We start from the raw sequence: 12,696 nt of genomic DNA on the forward strand, positions 1-12,696 counted from the left end.
ACAGATAATGTTCTCTGGAAATATTCCTGAGCCCATTTTGTGATTTCCAACACAGAAGCATGCCTGTATGTGATGCAGTGCCGTCTAAGGGCCCAAAGATCATGGGCACTCAGTATGGTTTTCCAGCCTTGATCCTTACGCACAGAGATTCTTCCAGATTCTCTGAATCTTTTGATGATATTATGCACTGTAGATAATGATATGTTCAAACTCTTTGCAATTTTACACCGTCGAACTCCTTTCTGATATTGCTCCACTATTTGTCAATGCAGAGTTAGGGGGATTGGTGATCCTCTTCCCAGCTTTACTTCTGAGAGTTGTTGCCACTCCAAGATGCTCTTTTTATCCCCAGTCATGTTAATGACCTATTGCCAATTGACCTAATGAGTTGCAATTTGGTCCTCCAGCTGTTCCTTTTTTGTACCTCTAACTTTTCCAGCCTCTTATTGCCCCTGTCTCAACTTTTTTGAGATGTGTTGCTGTCATGAAATTTCAAATGAGCCAATATTTGGCATGAAATTTCAAAATGTCTCACTTTCAACATTTGATATGTTGTCTATGTTCTATTGTGAATACAATATCAATTTTTGAGATTTGTAAATTATTGCATTCCGTTTTTATTTACAATTTGTACTTTGTCCCAATTTTTTTGGAATCGGGGTTGTATTCGGCCTGCTGTGGTAGTGTGATTATCTTTGCATGAACCAAACAATGGTGCAGTCTAAGCTGATGAAGTTTTTTGGGCAGTCTTCTCTAAGCACTGAAGGTGATTTAAGGGCTGAAACAGCGACGGTCGAAGCACACTCAGAGCCCCTACTGTCCCCGAGCACATTGGACAGGGTCAGTAATACAGAGGTCAGTAAAAAGCGCCAAAGTGAAAATGCTGTCAGCCGGCAAGGGACTGAAGGCAGCTACATTTTGGGAGGCATAGTGTGTTGAGTCCCCTTGCTGAACGTATGATGTAAAACGCTGTCATTCTGTGTTCAGTTTGTAAATTATCGCGAAATTCGGATTCCTTCATAGTTGTTTGTTCCCAGACTCTTCTCCACGCTGTTCAATTGTAAATCAAGTTTTGTGTTGAAGTAAAGGGGTAAAGGGAATCCTAAAAGCTCTTTTGAACAATTCCATACTAAAATAAACTTAAATAAGCTCAAACTAAAGAGGTTGATTTTATCTTGATGGTGCACAGGGCGCCCAAAATCAAGAACTTTCTTATAAGAGGCTGGAGTGGAGCTTAAATTTTATATGTAATGGAGAAGCCTAGCTGTATCTGTACAAATCTTTGAATTGTGTCAGTGTGGTTGGTATAAACCTGTATTACATCCACTTTGATAAGTCAGTAACAAAGAAAAATTACAGACTAAGTGAAGACAAAAAAAGAAAAAGTGAAGAATACTGCTTTGACTTGATTTTTCAAGGAAAAAAGTGGAGAATATTTTTCAGAACCCATGGGGAATGCTGCTAAAGCCACCAGTTATTCTCACCGAGATGAAATAAAATTGAAATCAAATTAATTGGGGAAATGAAATTAATTTAAAATGGGTACCCAACAGGTTATCAGTCAGAAGGTGCAGGCCTGTATCGACGCTTCTGGGCGTAGTCACCTGAAGCGCCTGCTTCACGCAATATCTCACTCGTGTCTCCCTTTCTTCTCCCTCGTGTTGTCCTCTCCCTCACGCACACCTTCCTGTTTCTTGCTGACCTCTCACCCCAACTGCTGACTCGATCCACGTTCAAGATAAGTAAATTTAAAATAACTTATTTATTATTAAATGTCAAGGATGTTACCACATTATGAAAGACATGAAATTAAAATTTTAATAATGATGCATCAATAAATAAATAAACTGATAACAAAATTTCCATTGGGCTACAACTCTGTAATAATGTGAGAATGACAGTAAGATTGGGGGAATGTGGTAAAGGTGTTTCCATACTTAGAGGACACTTTGCATTGGCAGCACATGCTTCAGTGCTCTGGGAGTGTTTATAGCGCTGTGACTTTAACACTTCATGACTGAGAGCTGCTGCTACAGCAACTTCACCCACAGCTACCATGACTTTGATCCCCGTCTTCATCTGGACACTGATCCTCTGGACTCAAGGTCAGACACGGCTTCATATTTTATCTCTTCAATGATCTGTTCATACAAAAACACAGTTTCAATTATGTTTAAATTTGATATTGCATTTATATATATATATATATATATATATATATATATATATATATATATATATATATATATATATATATATATATATAACATTTTTTTACAGAATGCAAAGGTCAAGCCACAGTAACTCAGACTCCTGCAGTGAAATCTGCTCTTCCAGGAGAAACAGTCACCATCAACTGTAGAACCAGTCAGGCAGTGGCTAAGGACTCATCTGGTGACAGGTTATTCTGGTATCAGCAGAAACCTGGAGAAGCTCCTAAACTACTGATTAAATATGTGAATCAGCGACAGTCAGGATTTCCAGCTCGTTTCAGTGGCAGTGGATCTGGATCTGATTTCACTCTGACCATCAGTGGAGTCCAGACTGAAGATGCAGGAGATTATTACTGTCAGAGTTACCATTCCATCTCTGGTTACTGGTTCACACAGTGTTATAGAGTCGTACAAAAACCTCCCTCAGTCAGATTGTAGAGAGACTGCACTGCTGCAGCTGGGAGAGACTGCAGGTGCTGAGATGGAGGATGTGATACGACACAATGACCCTCTGTGGAGGAGAGGAACCACACCACACTAACTCACAACTCACATTAGAAATCTCTCAATAATCATCACACCACACTGCACACAGTCCATCACATCCACTACTGTAAGATCAATAGTTTCCCAGTTCTCTCAGTCGTGGTGTTACCTGTCACACCTGAAACATCTTTAGAAAGAAGAACAGCTTTAGAGATAACAGATCCGTATCTGCACTGATGGCTGGTTGTGATATTGAATACGGGCTAAATCCAATTGTACTCCTCATCTCTGACTTGCTGTTACTATTAGGAAGCCATTAGAGATGAGCCTTATAACACTCAATGTGACAGTGAGTCTCATTATATAAGCATAAATAAGACATACACACTCATTAAAATACACAAAGACATCAAGTTTAAATCCAGTGATTAATGTCTGTAATTTTTCTTGCTGTTTGAGGAACCATGTGTTTGATCAGTGTTCATGGTGTCCTGACATTGACTACCTCACAGGTTCCTAACCCTGGTTTACCCCTTGTCCACCCCAGGACCCCCTGTCTTGCACATTTCAGCACTTTCCCTGCTCTCAACACACCTCATTTAACGTTTCCACTAATTAACAGTGCTTGCTGACTTGAGTGAGTGTGATGGTGCAGGTAAAATAGTAAAATGTGCAGGTCAGGGGACACTCTAGGACCAGGGACAGGAAGCTGTGGACATTAAAATAAACACTAGTTCCATACTGATAGGGGTGGCATTAGGGGGGGAAGTTAGGTCTATTCTTAGGGCCAAGCACTGTCTAGGGGCCCTCAGAGGACAATATTATTATGTGCAAGTTAATTTAATAAATTTTTTTTAATAATGTTGTCTCTTAAAATGAGCACATATAACAATCTTCTGGTTTGATTTTCCATTTTCTGCAAAATTATTAGACTAGATAGTCTTTATATTTCACCCTGTCCCTATTCATTACATGGTACAGTCTTGCATAGGCAGAGCCAGAGCATGACACCACGTTAGGTTTGTTGTTTTCAAATCAAGCACTAAAGTAAATTGCCCATGATATAAGAAGAATTGATGGTGAGTCATCACTAGATTGAAACCATCATGAAGAAGTTGGGTTACCAGAAATGTAAAGAGAGGCAGCAGAAAGCTGAGAGAGAGAGAGAGAGAGAAAGGACTGACAGTTAGGCACCCAGTTTTTCTCGAAGAAAGGTAGACGATATGTTTATTCACTCTTTTTCCTTTAGTGGCTATTAACCTCACATGCTAATGTTAATGCTACAGAAGATTATTATTGTGGCTTAACCACTTTTTGGATGATCAAGCTAACAACTTAATTTCCAATGCAGTGTCGATTTTCTTAAATATTTCATAGGTTACCTTTATTGCCACTGAAAATGAGATTGGTAATGAATGTAATTTTGGTCTGCAAAGAGCTCAGTGAATTTTTCAGTCCACTGTATGGCTAGTTAGACAAGACTATACAGCTATACAGCTAACACTAGACAAGATCGGTCCAGTTTTGGATGAAAAGAGGAATTCCAGACTGACCTATGTCAATGCACCCAACCCACTGAATGAAGCAACCATGAAAAAAGCTTGTGCCAACGCACAATGCATTCTCAGAGAGACACAGAGGGAGTTCTGGGACAACGTTTGTGAAAATGTTCAGAGTTGCAATGACTGTGGTGACATTGCGGATTCCACGCAGCCCTGAAGTTTGTTCTAGGGCCATCACCTCGACTGACTGCGCCTTTGAAAGACTCCGATGGTAACATCTTGTTGGAGAAACCTGTTCAACTCAAACGCTAGGTTGAGCACTTCAGCTCTCTCTACAGCAACCCCGTACCTTTTGATGAATCCGCGCTGGACTGCATAGAACAACTCCTGGAATTGAAGTAACTTGATGAAGATCCCACCTTGCAAGAAATTGAGAGCGCCCTAAAGGACATGAAACGAGGCAAGGCACCTGGGAGTGATGGTATACCTCCAGATCTTCTTAAACTTGACATCCCTGTCTTGAAAGAATACCTGCTCAACCTGTTGTTATCATGCTGGTGTGAAGGACACGTCCCACAGGATCTCAAAGACGCAAAGCTGGTGACCCTCTTTAAGAACAAGGGGTCTAGACAAGTCTGTGACAACTATAGAGCCATTGCTTTGCTCAGTCTGGTCGGTAAAGTCTTCGCCAGTATAATTCTGAAGAGATTACAGGTTCTTGCAGACAGAATTTATCCTGAATCCCAGTGTGGCTTCTGAAGGCATCGATCCACCATCGACATGGTCTTCACTCTCCATCTGCTTCAGGAGAAATGCATTGAGCAAAACAAACCTTTACTTGCTGTTTTCATAGACCTAGCCAAAGCCTTTGACTCGGTAAGCTGTGAAGGCCTGTATCTGGTACTATACAAGTTAGGCTGTCCACCTAAATTCCTAGCTATCATCAAAGCACTTCATGACGGAATGTCTGCTTGCATAGATTTTGATGGTGACCTCTCAGAAGCCTTCACAGTGAATTGTGGAGTTAAACAGGGATGCGTGATGGCTCCAACTCTGTTTGGCATCTTCTTATCCACCCTGCTACATATCACTTTTCCAAACCCTGAAGGCATCGCCCTCAGCACCCAGAGCGATGGCAAACTTTTCAATCTTGCGTGCCTCAGGGCAAAGTCGAAAACCAGCACAGTCCTGATATATGAACTAATTTTCGCTGATGATGCCATGTTTTGCCCTCATAGTGTAGCCAAGCTACAAGGTACATGTGACGCATTCAGCAATACCTGTGACAAATCTGGCCAAATAATTAGTGTGAAGAAGACGGTTGCCTTCTCAATAAATGCACCCCCTCCTCACATCACCATCAATGAGAGCCCTCTTGACACGGTTGAAGACTTCCGTTACCTAGGTTCCACGGTCTCATCTTCTGGAAATCTAAACTGTTAAGTTAACTCATACATTGGCCAGACTGCCTATCTGTTTGGGAAACTGGAAAGTTATGTTTGGGACAACAAGTGTCTTACAGTCCATACCAAAGTGCACATATACCAAACTTGCGTACTGTCCGCTCTGCTCTACGGTAGTGAGACATGGGCTTCTCATGCCCACATTGAAAGGAAACTTAACAGTTTCCAACTTAGATGCCTCAGAAAGATCTGTGGGGTTACATGGATGGATAAAGTTCCAAACTTGGAGATCCACAAAAGATGTGGCACCACAAGCCTGTATCCAATCCTGAAACAACATAGGCTGCGTTGGTTGGGCCATGTGTCCCGCATGGCCCACTCTCGTCTCCCCCACCAAATTTTGTACGGTCAGCTTGCAGGTGGCAAATGTGACAGGGGGCATCCAAAGCTTTGCTTCATTGACGTTTGCAAGCGTGACCTGAAATTATTCGACATCAGAGCTGATTGGGAGAAGCTTGTCCAAGATCATATTTCTTGGCGGCACAAGCTCCACCAAGGTGCCAAAAAACTTGAAAATGATCTGGTGACAAAGGAGTCTGACAGAAGACATAAGAGACATGAACCTTGTCAAACAACGGAATTCATCTGTGAAACCTGTGGCAAGCTCTGTAAGAGTCGAGCTGGGCTAGTTGCCCACAGTCATGACCATCGGTGCTGAGCAGACCATCCAACAGGACGTAAAAGACTTTGATGATACAGCTAGTGCGCCACCTAAGTTAAGATGCATGCTAATAACTAGCTTGTTCACTAATGACATCTGCACTCAACATGCACAGATGCAGCCTCAGGATTAGGGAACCCTGCCTTAACCCCCCTCCCAGTTGAAGCAGAAGGAGGTGAGCAGTGTATTATTGATAATGTATTTACAGAGAAATCTATGAATAATGGATGGCATGGTGGTGTAGTGGTTAGCATTGTTGCCTCACAGCAAGAAGGTCCTGGGTTTGAGCCCATTAGCCAACAAGGGCCTTTCTGTATGGAGTTTGCATGTTCTTCCCACATGTGCATGGGGTTCCTCCAGGTGCTCTGGTTTCCCCCACAGTCTAAAGACATGCAGGTTAGGCTAATTGGTGGCTCTAAATTGACCATATATGTGAGTGTGAATGGTTGTTTGTCTCTATGTGTCAGCCCTGCGATGACCTGGTGACTTGTCTCGGGTGTACCCTGCCTCCTGCCCGTAGTCAGCTGGGATAGGCTCCTGCGACCCTGTACAGGATAAGCTGCTACAGATAATGGATGGATCAATGGATCTGTGAATAAAGTGCTTTGGGGTTAAGGCTCATGCAGACTGATTTTTAGTATTTTATGCTGCATTTACCAAGTGAGCAGCTAGCTATATCAAGCAAGTACAATTTTAGCTGAGAACGTTCATATAGAAATTCCAGTAATGAAATGGACAACTGGCATATGAAATGAACAAAATCTGGCTAAAAAGACTGTTAGATAGCTTGACTTACGATGTAAAGGGAATAATGCCATTGTCACTTTTAAGATCATAAATTTGTTTCCCTTTTTGATCAACTAATGTTACTAACCAAGCATGCAGCTCATTCCATCCAAATGTTCGTAATACATACATATGGTTCTCAAAACATGCTGTGTTAGTACAATTATATGACAGATTCTGAATTATGTACCTTATGGATAGTTTGGAGCCAAGGCCCTCTTCAAGCCATGATGCAGCCCGAGAGGAGGCCAGAGATATTCAAAAAGAAGAAGAGGCTAAGAATGACAGTGCAAGTAGTGACAGCAACACAGATGAGGAGGAGGAAGCAGTGAAGAGCAAAGAACAAAGTGAGGCTGAGATCAGGGACATTTCAGTCACTGAGTCACATACACTGGTTTCAGAACTAGATGATCTGCTGTCAGTTGAGCCAGGCTTGTGGCCAGCAAAATTAAGCGACAGTGACAGAGCAACTATTGTTAGAAAATTGGCAACAAGGGAAGACAAAGAAATACCCAAAGATTCAGAGGGAAAGCCATTTCCAGACTACTTGAAATACCTCAAGGCATCAAACAGCAGAGAAAAGGTTAAAAGGGACTGGTTAGTTCATAGTCAAATCAAATCAAATCAAGTTTATTTGTACAGCGCTTTTAACAATAAACATTGTCGCAAAGCAGCTTTACAGAATTTGAACGACTTAAAACATGAGCTAATTTTATCCCTAATCTATCCCCAATGAGCAAGCCTGTGGCGACGGTGGCAAGGAAAAACTCCCTCAGACGACATGAGGAAGAAACCTCGAGAGGAACCAGACTCAAAAGGGAACCCATCCTCATTTGGGCAACAACAGACAGCCTGACTATAATATTAACAGTTTTAACAGGTATAACCCTCAACTGTCCTCATGGGGCCGTCCTTCACAGGAGTGGGGCGATAAAACTCCGACCAGACACAGGGCACCAGGATGGATCAAGCAGGTCCGAGGGGCAGAAGAGGCCAGCATCTCAATCCCAGGATCAACATGTAACTCAGAGGGACAGATTGGGGGGGGGGGGAGAGAAAGAAAACATGTTGTTAGGTATGCCCTAAAAATGACAAGTATTAAATCTGTGTGGTAGGCTCGCAGAGACGAGAGTCTTTACATCAGGCATGACACACAATGGCATGTTAATATGGTAAAAAAAATATATCATGACCTGCTCTGGCTGGATGCTTGATTGGGTGATGGGAGCACACTCCTCAGCAATGATGAGATGCAGATGGGACCCTTAGGCCTGGCCAAGACAATTCAGTTACATTTCACCGGGTCTGGGACATGCGACAGAATGTCTGACGGCCGATTCCCTGCAGGCTACGATAGCCAGTCGAGGTCCCCACCGTCTCCACCAAAAGATTTCCTGTTGACTCCATGTAACTCAGAGGGACAGATTTGGAGTGGGGGGGGGAGAGAAAGAAAACACAGGTGGTTAGGTATGCCCAATGTCACCTGAATAAGTAGGAACAGTATACATATTGCACCGAGTACAAGCAGGGACTCCGGCAACTAACTATGACAGCATAACTAAAAGGAGAGAGCCAGAAGGTAACACAGGCATGAGGGAGCCCCGGGACATAAAGCAGCCAGCCACTGCACCGTCAACAAACTCGAGTGAGCAAGCGAGTGGGGACTGACAGCATCCATACATCCCAGTTTACCAAAACACTCTATGTCTGAGGACCCTCCAGATCTACTCCTTTACCTCAAACTCATAGTGACAGTGCAAATGCTCTTTTTTGCATTCCTTGTGCTCTTTTTTCACATGGATTAAAAAGGCCTTCTCATAGCGCTCTGAATAGTGACCACGGGTACAAGATGTGTGATGTTAAGTGGTGCTGCATGTACATTGCTGGAGTGCACAGATTGATGCTGTTTAACATGGAGCAAAACCTGATGTCATTGAGGCCCTTGGCTCCATACTCAGCTCATGCAGTCTCACAAGTGAGGCTAGACCTGAAGCTGTTGGTCTAAGGAAGTACTTTATGTTGTTTGATGTCATTGTACTTCTGACCATTTGGATGAAAGTATTGCAATGTATTGATGACAGAAATGTGATACTCCAGTCAGGGAAAATATCACTTGAGGTGGAGGCAGCCAGTGTAAATGCACTCTAAGATGAGATGCAGGCTCTTAGAAATGGATGGGATTCTCTCCTCTCTGAGGCATCATTGATTGCTAATCAAATGGGGGTTCCACCTCAGTTTAGAAAAGAACTGAGCCGTGAGAAGAAGAGGAAGAGGTTCCAGGATGAGACCTCAGAGGAAGAAGGTCAGGAAGACAGTGCAGAAACAACATTTCGAAATACTGTATTTTTCACTGCCCTGGAGCAGATAATAAGTGACTTGGACACTCGGTTCCAAACCATAGCAAATATTGTTGAAGAATTTGCAGCTACACATAAAGTTGGGCAGATAAGTGACAGTATTGTTTCTTCTCTGTGTTGGCCACTGATAATTAAGTATGCAAGGGACCTCACACCTCAGTTTGAGAATGAAATCAGGCATCTTATTCAATATTTTCTGCTACTTTCCACTCTGACTGCACCTGTCTTTCTCTCCTAAATGCAATTTACGAATTGCAACTCCAGAGCATTTTTGGAGAGGGTTGCATTGCCCTTAGGATTTTTTGCACACTCCCATTTACTGTTGCTGGTAGAGAAAGGGTATTTAGTAAGCTGAAACTGATCAAGAGCTATCTGAGATCAACAATGGCTCAGGAGAGGCTGAATAATCTTGCAGACGTTTCAATCAAAAGCAAGTTGGCTCTGTCACTTGAATTTAAAGACTTGATCAACGATTTTGCAACCAAGAAGGTTCAGTGTTTGTCTTTTGGAATTTGAATCCTTGGTGTTAAAAATATTCTCGCGCTTCTGTTTTCGATGCATCCATTTGCAGGCAGCATGGTATGACCAAATTGTTGATGTAAAATTTATGAGCGTGTTAAATAAATGTTCCCCTCTGTTGCACAACAAAGCACATAAGCCACTTTAAAAATGCATGTAGAGTATGTACAGTGGTTATCTAGCTCATTGTTGTTATTGCTCAAGTCTTTATCTCTCACCTCATCTCATTATCTCTAGCTGCTTTATCCTGTTCTACAGGGTCGCAGGCAAGCTGGAGCCTATCCCAGCTGACTATGGGCGAAAGGCGGGGTACACCCTGGACAAGTCGCCAGGTCATCACAGATAATTTATTTAATGTATAATTTAATTTATTTAATCACTTGATGAATGTTGAGTTTTTTTCACTGGATTGTGGATTACTGTATTTCCAGGGGTTTTTTTTTGTTTGTTTGTTTGTTTGTTTTGTTTTGTTTTTTCTATTAAATTGGCACAGCCAAGAAAAAAAAAAACACAAATCATGTAATTTTCTTCAATGAATTAAATAATTATTCATCAACCTAGAAATGTAACTGCATATAATGAGTCAGTACATGAAGGAGACATCAGGATGAATTTGGAAATCTGTTTGAGACACCAAGGCCAGCCTACATGAAGTTTATACTTATCTACGAGCTCCAGCCTGGGGAGGTCTCGAACTAAAGACTGACACTGAGGGGTGAAAAGTAATATCAGGGTATGGACCTTGTGCGCGTGATGTCATGGTCGCATGATTATCTGTTTACACCGCCATATTGGGGATCACGCTTTCGCAAGTTTGATAGTGATACCCGCTGTCGCGATGTCTTCTTCTCAAGTCTGCCTTTTGACTTATGCTGAATCCCTGGATATCACAGCAAAAAATTGTTATAGAGATAAGATTGCTGCCTTAGGGGTCGACCCATATATGATTAGTAAGAGTGAAACCAAATCTGCGCTTGATTGTTCAAGTAATGAGCTGCCAGACGTAAGTTACCCCAATGTATATCATTATCTAATCAACACGCCAGGGGGTTACAGTGGTCAGTCACTAAAAGCCTACAAGTCACTAGAAGCTTACAGATATTTCTCCTCAGGATGGGTACGGAACGTGCTAGTTCATATGCATGAAAAGCGTTTTGTTATTTCTTCACAGGTGTGTACCATTCATTGACTTTTCAGAATAGATCTTATTTGCATACTGCTATTATCGAATCATGTAGCATGATACTGTTTTTTAATTAGTAGTAGTACTAACTATTATGTATAGATATTACTAGATCTACTACTAGTTTTAGTAATGGCAATGTAGAATGCCACGAGTCAAGGATTTAGGAAACATAAAATTGAAAATGCACAAGTGTATCATGTTTATTACAAAAATGTATATTATTTATGCGTTATACTGAAACAGTTAACGTTACAGGGGTAGAAGCTACTTGCCTGACACGAAATGTTGGGCACACAATCTCGAGTGTTCGCTTGGTTCCCAGTCAACACGTTTAACGGCAGCAATCCACTTCTTCCTCCGCTCTTGATCAGCGGGGAACCGGTAAAATGATAAACCCTCCATGCTTTTTCTGTTTGAGCACCCGACTGCCACACAACAAGCCATTCTGACTGAAAATTTTAATCAATCTCCAAAAATGTCCACGTGTGAAGTGAGCTGCGGCTTGATACCCAATATGGCGGGTATCAAACAAACTTGACCTCTGACCTATGATGTTGGTGCACAAGGTCCATAAACAAGGTCTGTGTCTTCTGTGATCAATTCAGTAGAGGTGTTCAGATCCAGTGGGTCATTACTGGTGTCTGACAAGCTCAGATTTTGTTGAATGAATAACTCCCTAACACTAATAATTAATTAAAAGCACTAATAACACTTCCTCTGGATAAACTAAGGGAAGTGATTTATTTATTTATTTATTTATTTATTTATTATTTTATTTTATTTTTTTTTTTTGCAGGGGTGGATGAAGGGAGTGTTTATTATATTTTTTTAGAGGGCCCAAAATTTCTAGCAGCGCCCCTGCATAGTAAATTGTAACTTGTCTTTTAGTGTCGGAAATTCACTACAAAAGTAATACTGATGATTTTTCTAACAGAATATTGATTTGATTTCAGTCTGAGTAACATCCAGGTTTACAGTTGTGATTAATACAGTAGGTGTAACAGCATTTCCATAACCATCACACCAGTCCCCAATTCACCAATGAGTGAAAGCAACATGAAGCATTCCACTTACTCTCTTTTAAACATTAATGCTTTATTATTTAATTCACATCCTCACTGTCGATACTTTCTCTCGAATATTATTATTTTTATTATTATTATTAGTCTTTATAATGAATATATATAATATTAATATTATATATATTACTGTCCATAACAGATACTGAGACAGGTGCTTTGGTGATTTCTTTATGATGTACATGAACAATAATGTGCAACAAAAGTGTTTCATGATTCAAAGGCTTTTATTAATAACTCAAAGCAGGACATTGCAGTGATACACACACTTAACACATATGGAAGTGATCATTAAGAAGAAGAGTTGAGTTAAACTGAGGAGTGTGTGAGCTCACATGTTAATAACACAAATGAAATGATGAAAGTGGGACATTTGAGCAGTAAAGGCCACATGTAACACACAGTGAAGCAGTAGAAGGTGAGCTGAGTAAAGTGTGTGTGAGC

This window comes from Neoarius graeffei, chromosome 2 (genome assembly GCF_027579695.1).
Source record: "Neoarius graeffei isolate fNeoGra1 chromosome 2, fNeoGra1.pri, whole genome shotgun sequence".
Lineage (NCBI taxonomy): Eukaryota > Metazoa > Chordata > Actinopteri > Siluriformes > Ariidae > Neoarius > Neoarius graeffei.